General features: G+C 43.9%; 1 protein-coding gene and 1 non-coding gene across 5 annotated transcripts in view; both read right to left on the reverse strand.

Moving 5' to 3' along the window:
- LOC121558374 (RNA binding protein fox-1 homolog 1) overlaps positions 1 to 11,031 on the reverse strand; it is a 394,807-nt gene that overhangs the window by 128,528 nt on the left and 255,248 nt on the right. The window lies entirely within an intron of this gene.
- LOC121558376 lies at positions 5,884 to 5,938 on the reverse strand. The gene has a single exon (XR_005998519.1). It is a non-coding gene; the product is annotated as a U7 small nuclear RNA (small nuclear RNA).

Below are 11,031 nucleotides of genomic sequence, written 5' to 3' on the forward strand. Positions count from 1 at the left end.
CCACAACCTCAACATGCCTGGTATAAAACAACACTATGTATTTCAACACAACCTCAACATGACTGGTATAAAACAACACTATGTATATCAACACAACCTCAACATGCCTGGTATAAAACAACACTATGTATTTCAACACAACCTCAACATGCCTGGTATAAAACAACACTATGTATTTCAACACAACCTCAACATGCCTGGTATAAAACAACACTATGTATTTCAACACAACCTCAACATGCTGGTATAAAACAACACTATGTATTTCAACACAACCTCAACATGCCTGGTATAAAACAACACTATGTATTTCAACACAACCTCAACATGCCTGGTATAAAACAACACTATGTATTTCAACACAACCTCAACATGCTTGGTATAAAACAACACTATGTATTTCAACACAACCTCAACATGCCTGGTATAAAACAACACTATGTATTTCAACACAACCTCAACATGCCTGGTATAAAACAACACTATGTATTTCAACACAACCTCAACATGCTTGGTATAAAACAACACTATGTATTTCAACACAACCTCAACATGCCTGGTATAAAACAACACTATGTATTTCAACACAAACTCAATATGCATGGTATAAAACAACACTATGTATTTAAACACAACCTCAACATGACTGGTATAAAACAACGCTATGTATTTCAACACAATCTCAACATGCCTGGTATAAAACAACACTAAGTATTTGAACGCAACCTCAATATGCCTGGTATAAAACAACTCTATGTATTTCAACAAAACCTCAACATGCTGGTATAAAAAACATGCCTGGTATAAAACAACACTATGTATTTCAACACAACCTCAACATGCCTGGTATAAAACAACACAATGTATTTGTATATTTATTTGTTATATCTCTCTGTTGTATAATACGGATAATAATACTGCCACTTCAAATCAAAGGTTATTCTAAGTCAATTTTACTTGGTTCTCGACATACTTTACCTAAAGAGGCATAAACAAAGAAGAGAGAAAAATCAGAGATATCTAGATCCACATCTAAACAGATCTCCCAGGTTTAAGGCAGATAATAGAACAGAAAGACATGGTTGACATGTAACAGTGTTTAATCAAGAGGCCATGGTGAATAACATTATAATCACAGGATCACACACTCAAGAGGGCTACTGGTGTACGGCAAAGTTTAAAATCAAATCAACATTAGTCCTCAAATGGCATATCATTACCATAACATCGACGGAAACAGAGAGTGGGCGTGTGCATAGGGGAGCATCTCAACGGTCTAACTTGTCTTTCTCTGCTGTACTCTTTCTCTACTGTTCCTCTTTCTCAACTGTTCTTCTTTCTCTACTGTTTCTCTACTGTTCCTCTTTCTCTACTGGTCATCCTTCTCTACTGTTCCTCTTTCTCTACTGTTCCTCTTTCTCTACTGGTCCTATTTCTCTACCGTGCCTCTTTCTCTACTGGTCCTATTTCTCTACTGTTCCTCTTTCTCTACTGGACCTCTTTCTCTACTGTTCCTCGTTCTCTACTGTGCCTCTTTCCCTACTGGTCCTATTTCTCTACTGTTCCTCTTTCTCTACTGTGCCTCTTTCTCTACTGTTCCTCTACTGTTCCTCTTTCTCTACTGGTCATCTTTCTCTACTGTTCCTCTTTCTCTACTGCTCCTCTACTGTGCCTCTTTCTCTATTGTTCCTCTTTCTCTACTGCTCCTCTTTCTCTACTGTGCCTATTTCCCTACTGGTCCTCTTTCTCTACTGTTCCTCTTTCTCTACTGTACCTCTTTCTCTACTGTGCCTCTTTCTCTACTGTTCCTCTACTGTTCCTCTTTCTCTACTGGTCATCTTTCTCTACTGTTCCTCTTTCTCTACTGCTCGTCTAATGTGCCTCTTTCTCTACTGGTCATCTTTCTCTACTGGTCATCTTTCTCTACTGTACCTCTTTCTCTACTGTTCCTCTTTCTCTACTGTTCCTCTACCTGTGCCTCTTTCTCTACTGTTCCTCTACTGTTCCTCTTTCTCTACTGGTCATATTTCTCTACTGTTCCTTTTTCTTTACTGTTCCTTTTTATCTATGGTTCCTCTTTCTCTACTGTTCCTCTACTGTTCATCTTTCTCTACTGGTCATCTTTCTCTACTGTTCCTCTTTCTCTACTGGTCATCTGTCTCTACTGTTCCTCTTTCTCTACTGCTCGTCTACTGTGCCTATTTCTCTACTGGTCATCTTTCTCTACAGGTCATCTTTCTCTACTGTACCTCTTTCTCTACTGTTCCTCTTTCTCTACTGTTCCTCTACCTGTGCCTCTTTCTCTACTGTTCCTCTACTGTTCCTCTTTCTCTACTGGTCATATTTCTCTACTGTTCCTTTTTCTTTACTGTTCCTTTTTATCTATGGTTCCTCTTTCTCTACTGTTCCTCTACTGTTCATCTTTCTCTACTGGTCATCTTTCTCTACTGTCCCTCTTTCTCTACTGTCCTCTTTCTCTACTGGTCATCTTTCTCTACTCGTCCTCTTTTTCTACTGCTCCTCTACAGTTCCTCTTTCTCTACTGGTCATCCTTCTCTACTGTTCCTCTTTCTCTACTGTTCCGCTTTCTCTACTGGTCCTATTTCTCTACCGTTCCTCTTTCTCTACTGGTCCTATTTCTCTACTGTTCCTCTTTCTCTACTGGACCTCTTTCTCTACTGTTCCTCTTTCTCTACTGTGCCTCTTTCCCTACTTGTCCTCTTTCTCTACTGTTCCTCTTTCTCTACTGTTCCTCTTTCTCTACTGTTCCTCTTTCTCTACTGTCCCTCTTTCTCTACTGTTCCTCTACTCTTCTCCTTTCTCTACTCATCCTCTTTTTCTACTGCTCCTCTACTGTTCCTCTTTCTCTACTGTCCCTCTTTCTCTACTATTCCTCCAATGTGCCTCTTTCTCTACTGGTCCTCTACTGTTCCTCTTTCTCTACTGTTCATCTACTTTTCCTCTTTCTCTACTGGTCATCTTTCTATACTGTTCCTCTTTCTCTACTGTTCCTCTACTGGTCCTCTTTCTCTATTGTTCCTCTTTCTCTACTGTTCCTCTACTGTTCCTCTTTCTCTACTGGTCATATTTCTATACTGTTCATCTTTCTCTACTGCTACTCTACTGTTCCTCTTTCTCTACTGTTTCTCTTTCTCTATTCTTCCTCTATTCTGCCTCTTTCTATACTTTTCCTCTTTTTCTACTGTTCCTCTTTCTCTACTGTTCCTCTTTCTCTACTGTTCCTCTTTCTCTACTGTTCCTCTACTCTTCCTCTTTCTCTTCTGTTCCTGTTTCTCTACTGGTCCTATTTCTCTACTGTTCCTCTTTCTCTACTGGTCCTCTTTCTCTACTGTTCCTCTTTCTCTACTGTGCCTCTTTCCCTACTGGTCCTCGTTCTCTACTGTTCCTCTTTCTCTACTGTTCCTCTTTCTCTACTGTGCCTCTTTATCTACTGTTCCTCTACTGTTCCTATTTCTCTACTGTTACTCTTTCTCTACTGTTCCTCTTTCTCTACTGTCCCTCTTTTTCTGCTTGTCCACTCTCCTTCACATCTCTAATCTTTACTGAAACAACTGGAAATATGACAGTAAATGTATCAATGTATTGTGTATACTGTTTAATCAATATATATTTCATCCATCCTGTGTTTTCAAATCAGTGTGATGGAGAGAAGACATACAGTGCATTCAGAAAGTATTCAGACCCCTTGACTTTTTACACATTTTGTTATGTTACAGACTTATTCTAAAATTGATTAAATTGTTTTTTCCCCTCATCAATCTACACACAATAACCCAGAATGACAAAGCTAAAATTGTTTTTTGCAAATGTATTAGAAATAAAAAACTTAAATATCACATTTACATAGGTATTCAGACCCTTTACTCAGTACTTTGTTAAAGCACCTTTGGCAGCGATTACAGCCTCGAGTTTTCTTGGGTATGACGCTACAAGCTTGGCACACCTGTATTTAAGGAGTTTCTCCCATTCTTCACTGCAGATTCTCTTAAGATCTGTCAGGTTGGATGGGGAGCGTTGCTGCACAGCTATTTTCAGGTCTCTCCAGAGATGTTCGATCGGGTTCAAGTCCGGGCTCTGGCTGGGCCACTCAAGGACATTCAGAGACTTGTCCCGAAGCCATTCCTGCATTGTCTTGGCTGAGTGCTTAGGGTCGTTATCCTGTTGGAAGGTGAACCTTCTCCCTTGTCTGAGGTCCTGAGAGCTCTGGAGCAGATTTTTTTTCAAGGATCTCTCTGTACTTTGCTCCGTTCATCTTTCCCTCGATCCTGGCTAGTCTCCCTGTCCCTGCCGCTGAAAAACATCTGTCAGAGTGACCATCGGTTTCTTGGTCACCTCCCTGACCAAGGCCCTTCTCCCCTGATTGCTCAGTTTGGCCGGGCGGCCAGCTCTAGGAAGAATCTTGGTGGTTCCAAACAATCCTGTCTCGGAGCTCTACGGACAATTCCTTCGACCTCATGGCTTGGTTTTTGTTCTGACATGCACTGTCAACTGTGGGACCTTATATAGACTGGTGTGTGCCTTTCCAAATCATGTCCAATCAATTGAATTGACCACAGGTGGACTCCAATCAAGTTGTAGAAACATCTCAAGGATGATCAATGGAAACAGGATGCACCTGAGCTCAATTGCGAGTCTCAGAGCAAAGGGTCTGAATACTTATGTAAATAAGGTATTTCTGGTAAAAAAATTTAAGAGATTTGCTAAACATTTCTACAAAACTGTTTTTGCTTTGTCATTATGGGGTATTGTGTGTAGATTGCTGAGGATTTTTATTTATTTAATCTATTTTAGAATAAGGCTGTAACGTAACAAAATGTGGAAAAAGTCAAGGGGTCTGAATACTTTCCGAATGCACTGTAATACAGTTATTGGTAGAAACATGTTTGACAAACTTTTGTTCTGGAGTTGAGCTACCCCTTGCGGCAGTGTTTCCCAAATTCAGTCCTGGGGACCCCAAAGCTTGATGATGAGTTGATTATCTGAATCAGCTGTGTAGTGCTAGGGCAAAAACCAAAATGTTCACCTCTTGGGGTCTCCATGGCCGAGTTTGGGAAACACTGCCTTACAGAATGTGAAGTTGATAGGCTGAGTCTAGAGCAACACTTTGGGGTGAACCATCCCTTACAGACTGTGAAGTTTATAGGTTGAGTCTAGTGCAACACTTTGGGGCCAACTTTCCTCCTGTGAACCCTGCATGTCATCCTTCAGCCCTGTCTGGTCCGTCCCCCTAATGTCTCCCCTCCGGCCCCACTCCCTCACGTTGTTTCCACTGCTACACTCTCTGTCAGTTCATTTGATTTAATCAGCCAATTACTGTGGAGGATTCTGGGGTAGCTGTGGTCCCAACCATCCTGATTGGACCAAGGAATTATACTAATAAACTACAGAGGGAGAGAGAGAGAGAGAGAGAGAGACTGAGAATGACAGAGGGAGAGAGACCGAGAGACGAAGCGAGAGTGGTAGAGCGCGAGAGAGAGAGCGAGTGAGAGATAGAGAGCAACAGAGAGAGACAGAGAGGGAGAGAGAGACCCACATGAAAAAATAATATTGTATATTATGTTATAAATACACTGTAGAGTTTTTTTGCAGACTTTACTATAGTATTCACTGTAGTGTTTTTGCCGACTAAAGTCAGCAAGAACACTACAGTGAATAATGTAGTATTTACTGTAGAATACTGTCGTATTCACTGTAGTATACTGTAGTATTCACTGTAGTATTTACAGTTAACTATAGTATAAATACTGTAGTAAAAGAAAACAGTAGTATATACTATAGTAATTAATGTAGCGTTTTAGCAGGTTGCAGTATACTGTAGTATTTACTATAGTGTGTTTGTTTTATTATCTTTGACATAGAAGTGGAGGCTTTCTCCTTCAGGAAACCTACTGGAGAAATACTAAAAGAGCTAATTTTCCATAACCTGTAGGTAGGTAGGTAGGTAGGTAGGTAGGTAGGTAGGTAGGTAGGACTGGGATCTAAACGTTTAGCTCAGCGCTTTTGCTATTTTCCATAGTCTGTAGTGAACACAATAAATGGTATATACTTGGCATGTAGGTTTCTCACTTATGGGTGGCACTAATTGTAATATGGGGGGTGAGGAATGGGCAGGATATATATGCAAATTGAATACTGTAGTATTTACTATAGTTAAAAAAAGTGTAGTGTTTTTGCGGACTGTAGTGTTTTTGCGGACATTACTGTAGTATTTACAGAGAGAGAGGGAGAGAGAGAAATAGTGCGAGAGAGGAAGACAGACGCAAAGAGAGAAAGAGAGACAGAGAGAGAGAGAGACAGACGGAAAGAGAGACAGAGAGACAGAGAGACAGAGAGAGACAGACGGAAAGAGAGAAAGAGAGACAGAGCGAGAGCGAGACAGACGGAAAGAGAGAAAGAGAGACAGAGAGAGAGAGAGACAGATGGAAAGAGAGACAGAGAGACAGAGAGACAGAGAGAGACAGACGAAAAGAGAGAAAGAGAGAGAGAGAGAGAGAGAGAGAGAGAGAGAGAGAGAGAGAGAGAGAGAGAGAGAGAGAGAGAGAGAGAGAGAGAGAGAGAGAGAGAGAGAGAGAGAGAGAGAGAGAGAGAGAGATGAGAGAGAGACAGAGAGAGAGAAAGAGACAGAGAGACAGAGACAGAGAGAGACAGAGAGACAGAGATACAGAGAGAGAGACGGAAAGAGACAGAGAGAGAGAGAGACAGAGAGAGAGAGAGAGACAGAGAGACAGAGACAGAGAGAGACAGACGGAAAGAGAGACAGAGAGACAGAGCGAGAGCGAGACAGACGGAAAGAGAGAAAGAGAGACAGAGAGAGAGAGAGAGAGAGAGAGAGAGAGAGAGAGAGAGAGAGAGAGAGAGAGAGAGAGAGAGAGAGAGAGAGAGAGAGAGAGAGAGAGAGAGAGAGAGAGAGAGAGAGAGAGAGAGAGAGAGAGAGAGAGAGAGACAGAGCGAGAGCGAGAGCGAGACAGACGGAAAGAGAGAAAGAGAGACAGAGAGAGAGAGAGACAGAGAGACAGAGAGAGACAGACGGAAAGAGAGACAGAGAGACAGAGCGAGAGCGAGACAGACGGAAAGAGAGAAAGAGAGACAGAGAGAGAGAGAGAGAGAGAGAGAGAGAGAGAGAGAGAGAGAGAGAGACAGAGCGAGAGCGAGAGCGAGACAGACGGAAAGAGAGAAAGAGAGACAGAGAGAGAGAGAGACAGAGAGACAGAGAGAGACAGACGGAAAGAGAGACAGAGAGACAGAGCGAGAGCGAGACAGACGAGAAAGAGAGACAGAGAGAGAGAGAGAGAGAGAGAGAGAGAGAGAGAGAGAGAGAGAGAGAGAGAGAGAGAGAGAGAGAGAGAGAGAGAGAGAGAGAGAGAGAGAGAGAGACGGAAAGAGAGACAGAGAGAGAGACAGAGAGAGACAGATGGAAAGAGAGACAGTGGGAGACAGAAGGAAAGAGAGAAAGAGAGAACGAGAGTGAGAGAGAGGTCATGCAGAGGAACAGCTCCTGACTTGTTATAACTTTTTGTTTGTTAAGAGCGAGATTGACACGATTCAATTAGCAAAAAATGTATAGGTAATCAAATTGTACAACTGAAGATCAACAAAGGAGGAAAAAATTGACAGAGAGTGAGTTAAAAGACCAACCTTCATCGTGGTAGCTAGCCAAATTCAAATCGGTCAGTTAGCTTAACGTCTAGCTCTAACTGTTTACTGGTGGTAACCATAGCAACATGGCCACTGAGGCAGCGCTAGCAGCGTTAGCAGCGACAGAAACTGAGAGACTTTCCCCGTTTTTTTTTGAATACCCAGCAGAAATCAAATCAGAGAAAGGAAGAATCAATTTTAAACACAGAATTCTGAGGGAAAACCCAGAAACTTTGTTTGCCGACTGCTCACAAAACAGGACTGTTACAAACCTGTTATTTTACACAGACCACACTACTGCCTGGCATACAGCTGTAACCAGGCATTTCAGCTATACCACGAAGAAAGGCATCTGCAAGGGAAGGCAAATCCACATTTTTGAGGACAGCGATAAGGACCAGGAAAACAGGTTTCTGACAGTAAATATGTATCAGAACGGCACTGTCATGGTCCAGGGCAGTGAGGCTGCACTCAGCTCTGTTGTGCAGGACTTCCCCACCCTAACGAAGATAGCGGAAAGCAAAAAAGAAAAGGACAGCACCCCGACCTCTCCCCTCACCTCAGGCACCCCAACAGCAGGACCATCCTCCCCCCTGCCTGCCTACAACCACCAGAGCCAAGACCCCACTACCATCAGCCTGTTGAGAGACAGGCTGGCAGTGATAGAGGTATGGGTTACTGAGCTGAAGGAGCAGCTCCCCAGCTACACCACCACCAGTCCAGACACAGAGCTTCTACAGGACCAGATCAACCAGTGCAGGACCCAGCTGAAGAACTCTGTCCAGGAGCTGAGAGAGAGCCTTACCACAGCGCTGGAGGAGGTAAAGGCCACCATGAGGAGAGAGCTGGTGCAGGTAAAGGAGGAGATGGCAAAGGAGTTGTCTGGCATCAAGAGGGTGCTGCAGCACAGAGAACAGACTGTAGAGACTCCTAGAGAGAAGCTGCAGCCCCTCACCACCCCTAACACCCCCACCGACCCACCTTTACCCACAACCCCCCATACCGACAACACTTTACCCACACACCCAGTCAACAAGGAGGCTCACATGGAGACACCTACGACAGAGAGAAGCTCTCTGGCCCCCCTGACACACCCCCACACACCCCTCCATGTACACAGGCCCTGTGTACTCCAGCCCCAGACCGTAAACACACTAATCTGGTAAAACCCACTGAGGTGGCCATCCTCATTGACTCAAATGGGAAATTCATCCAAGAAGATAAACTCTTCCCCCAACACAAGGTGCGCAAAATATGGTGCCCAAAAACACAGGATGCACTCCACATCCTGTCCCAGCCTGACTTTGGCACACCAGGCCACATTATTATTCACACCGGCACCAACAACCTACGAGAGGAGCAGGAGAGAGTAGGCAGGCTGGTCAACAGAGTAGCAGAGAGGGCCTCTGAGCGGTTCCCCAACTCCCACATCACCATCTCCACTCTGCTGCCCCGCAAAGACTTCCATCACCGTACCATTCAGAAAGTCAACGCTGACATCACCAGAGGGTGTGGCCTACTCCCAAACGTACACGTTGCTCACCACACAACAATCACCCCAGAGCATCTGCACGACTACTCCCACCTGAGGAAGCAGACAGTAGGGATGTTTGTCAAGTCTCTAAAGGACGTGGCACTTGGTAGACAAACACCCCATGCCGCACTGGACAGAGGACCACCCAGAGACCCCTACCAGACCACTGCACCAACAAGGAGCCCCAGGCCCCTTCAACGCCACACCAGACCCAGCGCACCCCACAGGCCCCACCCACCACCAGACCATCACCACTTCCATCGGCTTAGCCAGACCGGACCGGGCCCAGCCTACTACCCCGCACCAGACCACCACCCCTACCAGACCAGAGAGGAAGCCCCACGGCCCAGACCTGGCCCCCCTCCACTCCACAGGGCCCAACAGCAGGACCAGCACAGCTACGCAGAGGTCGTCAGAGGACAGGAGAACCCTGTGGGATTGAGTGAGATTAAACAGCTCCTCCAATACATCTGCACTAAACTGCACTAAACACACACGGACGCATGTAACACACACACACACACACACACACACACACACACACACACACACACACACCTATTGTACTAAAATGTACTTGTTCAATGAATAGGAATGTTTATATATATAACAGAAAAAATGTTAGCTGTTATCCTGTTTATCTCGCTCTTAACAACTTAATAGTTAGTTACTGTATTTCTGACTGCTATTCTTTCTTTTGGAACATGAAATCACTATCAGTTAGCATGTGGAACATTCAGGGCCTAAACTCATCAACCTTTGGACTGAAGAGTTTGGCACTGGAGTTCAACAAAAATCTTAAAGATGTTGACGTCATCATTCTGCAGGAGACATGGTGTAAGGCTGACATTGTCACTCACTGTCCCACAGGCTACAGAGAGGTAATTGTGCCGTCACAAAAACACAGCTCTGTCAATAGAGGCAGAGACTCTGGAGGACTGATCATTTGGTACAAATCCGACCTACAACATCTAATTGATCCCCTCAAAATTGGCAAATATCACATTTGGTTAAAACTGAAAAAAGAACTTGTACTAACAAAAAGATGTGTTCCTTTGCGCAATTTATATCCCCCTCAGAATCCCCATATTACTCAGAGGAGACCTTCCCCACCCTTGAGGAAGAGACGTGCCATTTCCAGGCCCAGGGAAATGTGCTCATCTGTGGGGACACAAATGCGCGCACAGGAACACTACCTGATCTAACGAGCACACGAGGGGACAGCTTTATTACAGGCCATAATGTTTCTAACTGTCTTAATCTCCCCAATAGAAACAACAGTGACAGCACCGTCAACAAAAACGGAAGGGATCTGTTGCAGCTCTGTAGAAGCTTGGGTCTGTACTTTGTCAATGGTAGGTTACGGGGGGACTCTTTGGGGAGATTCACCTACTGCTCACCTCTTGGCCACAGTACAGTAGACTATATGATCACAGACATTGACCCCTTCTCTCTCAGCTCATTCACTGTCAAGCCACTAACACCTCTGTCTGATCACAGCCAAATTACATTGTTCCTCAAAAGAACAGACATGGAAACAACCACACATTCACAGCCCAGTAAGCTGTACAACATCAGACATCCATACAGATGGGCCAAAAACAGCACAGAAGAATATCAGAAAGCAACCTGGAACCAAAATATCCAAACACTCTTAGATAACTTTCTGGATACCACATTCACTCACAGTAAAGAAGGCATCAATCTAGCAGTACAAAACATCAACTATATATTCAGACAAACGGCAAAAGAAGCACAATTGAAATTGATAAAAAACAAAACAAAAAAGATCACAGATGACAACTGGTTTGATGCAGATTGTAAAATTATAAGGAAAAAAC

The sequence above is a fragment of the Coregonus clupeaformis genome, unplaced genomic scaffold (genome assembly GCF_020615455.1).
Source record: "Coregonus clupeaformis isolate EN_2021a unplaced genomic scaffold, ASM2061545v1 scaf0267, whole genome shotgun sequence".
Lineage (NCBI taxonomy): Eukaryota > Metazoa > Chordata > Actinopteri > Salmoniformes > Salmonidae > Coregonus > Coregonus clupeaformis.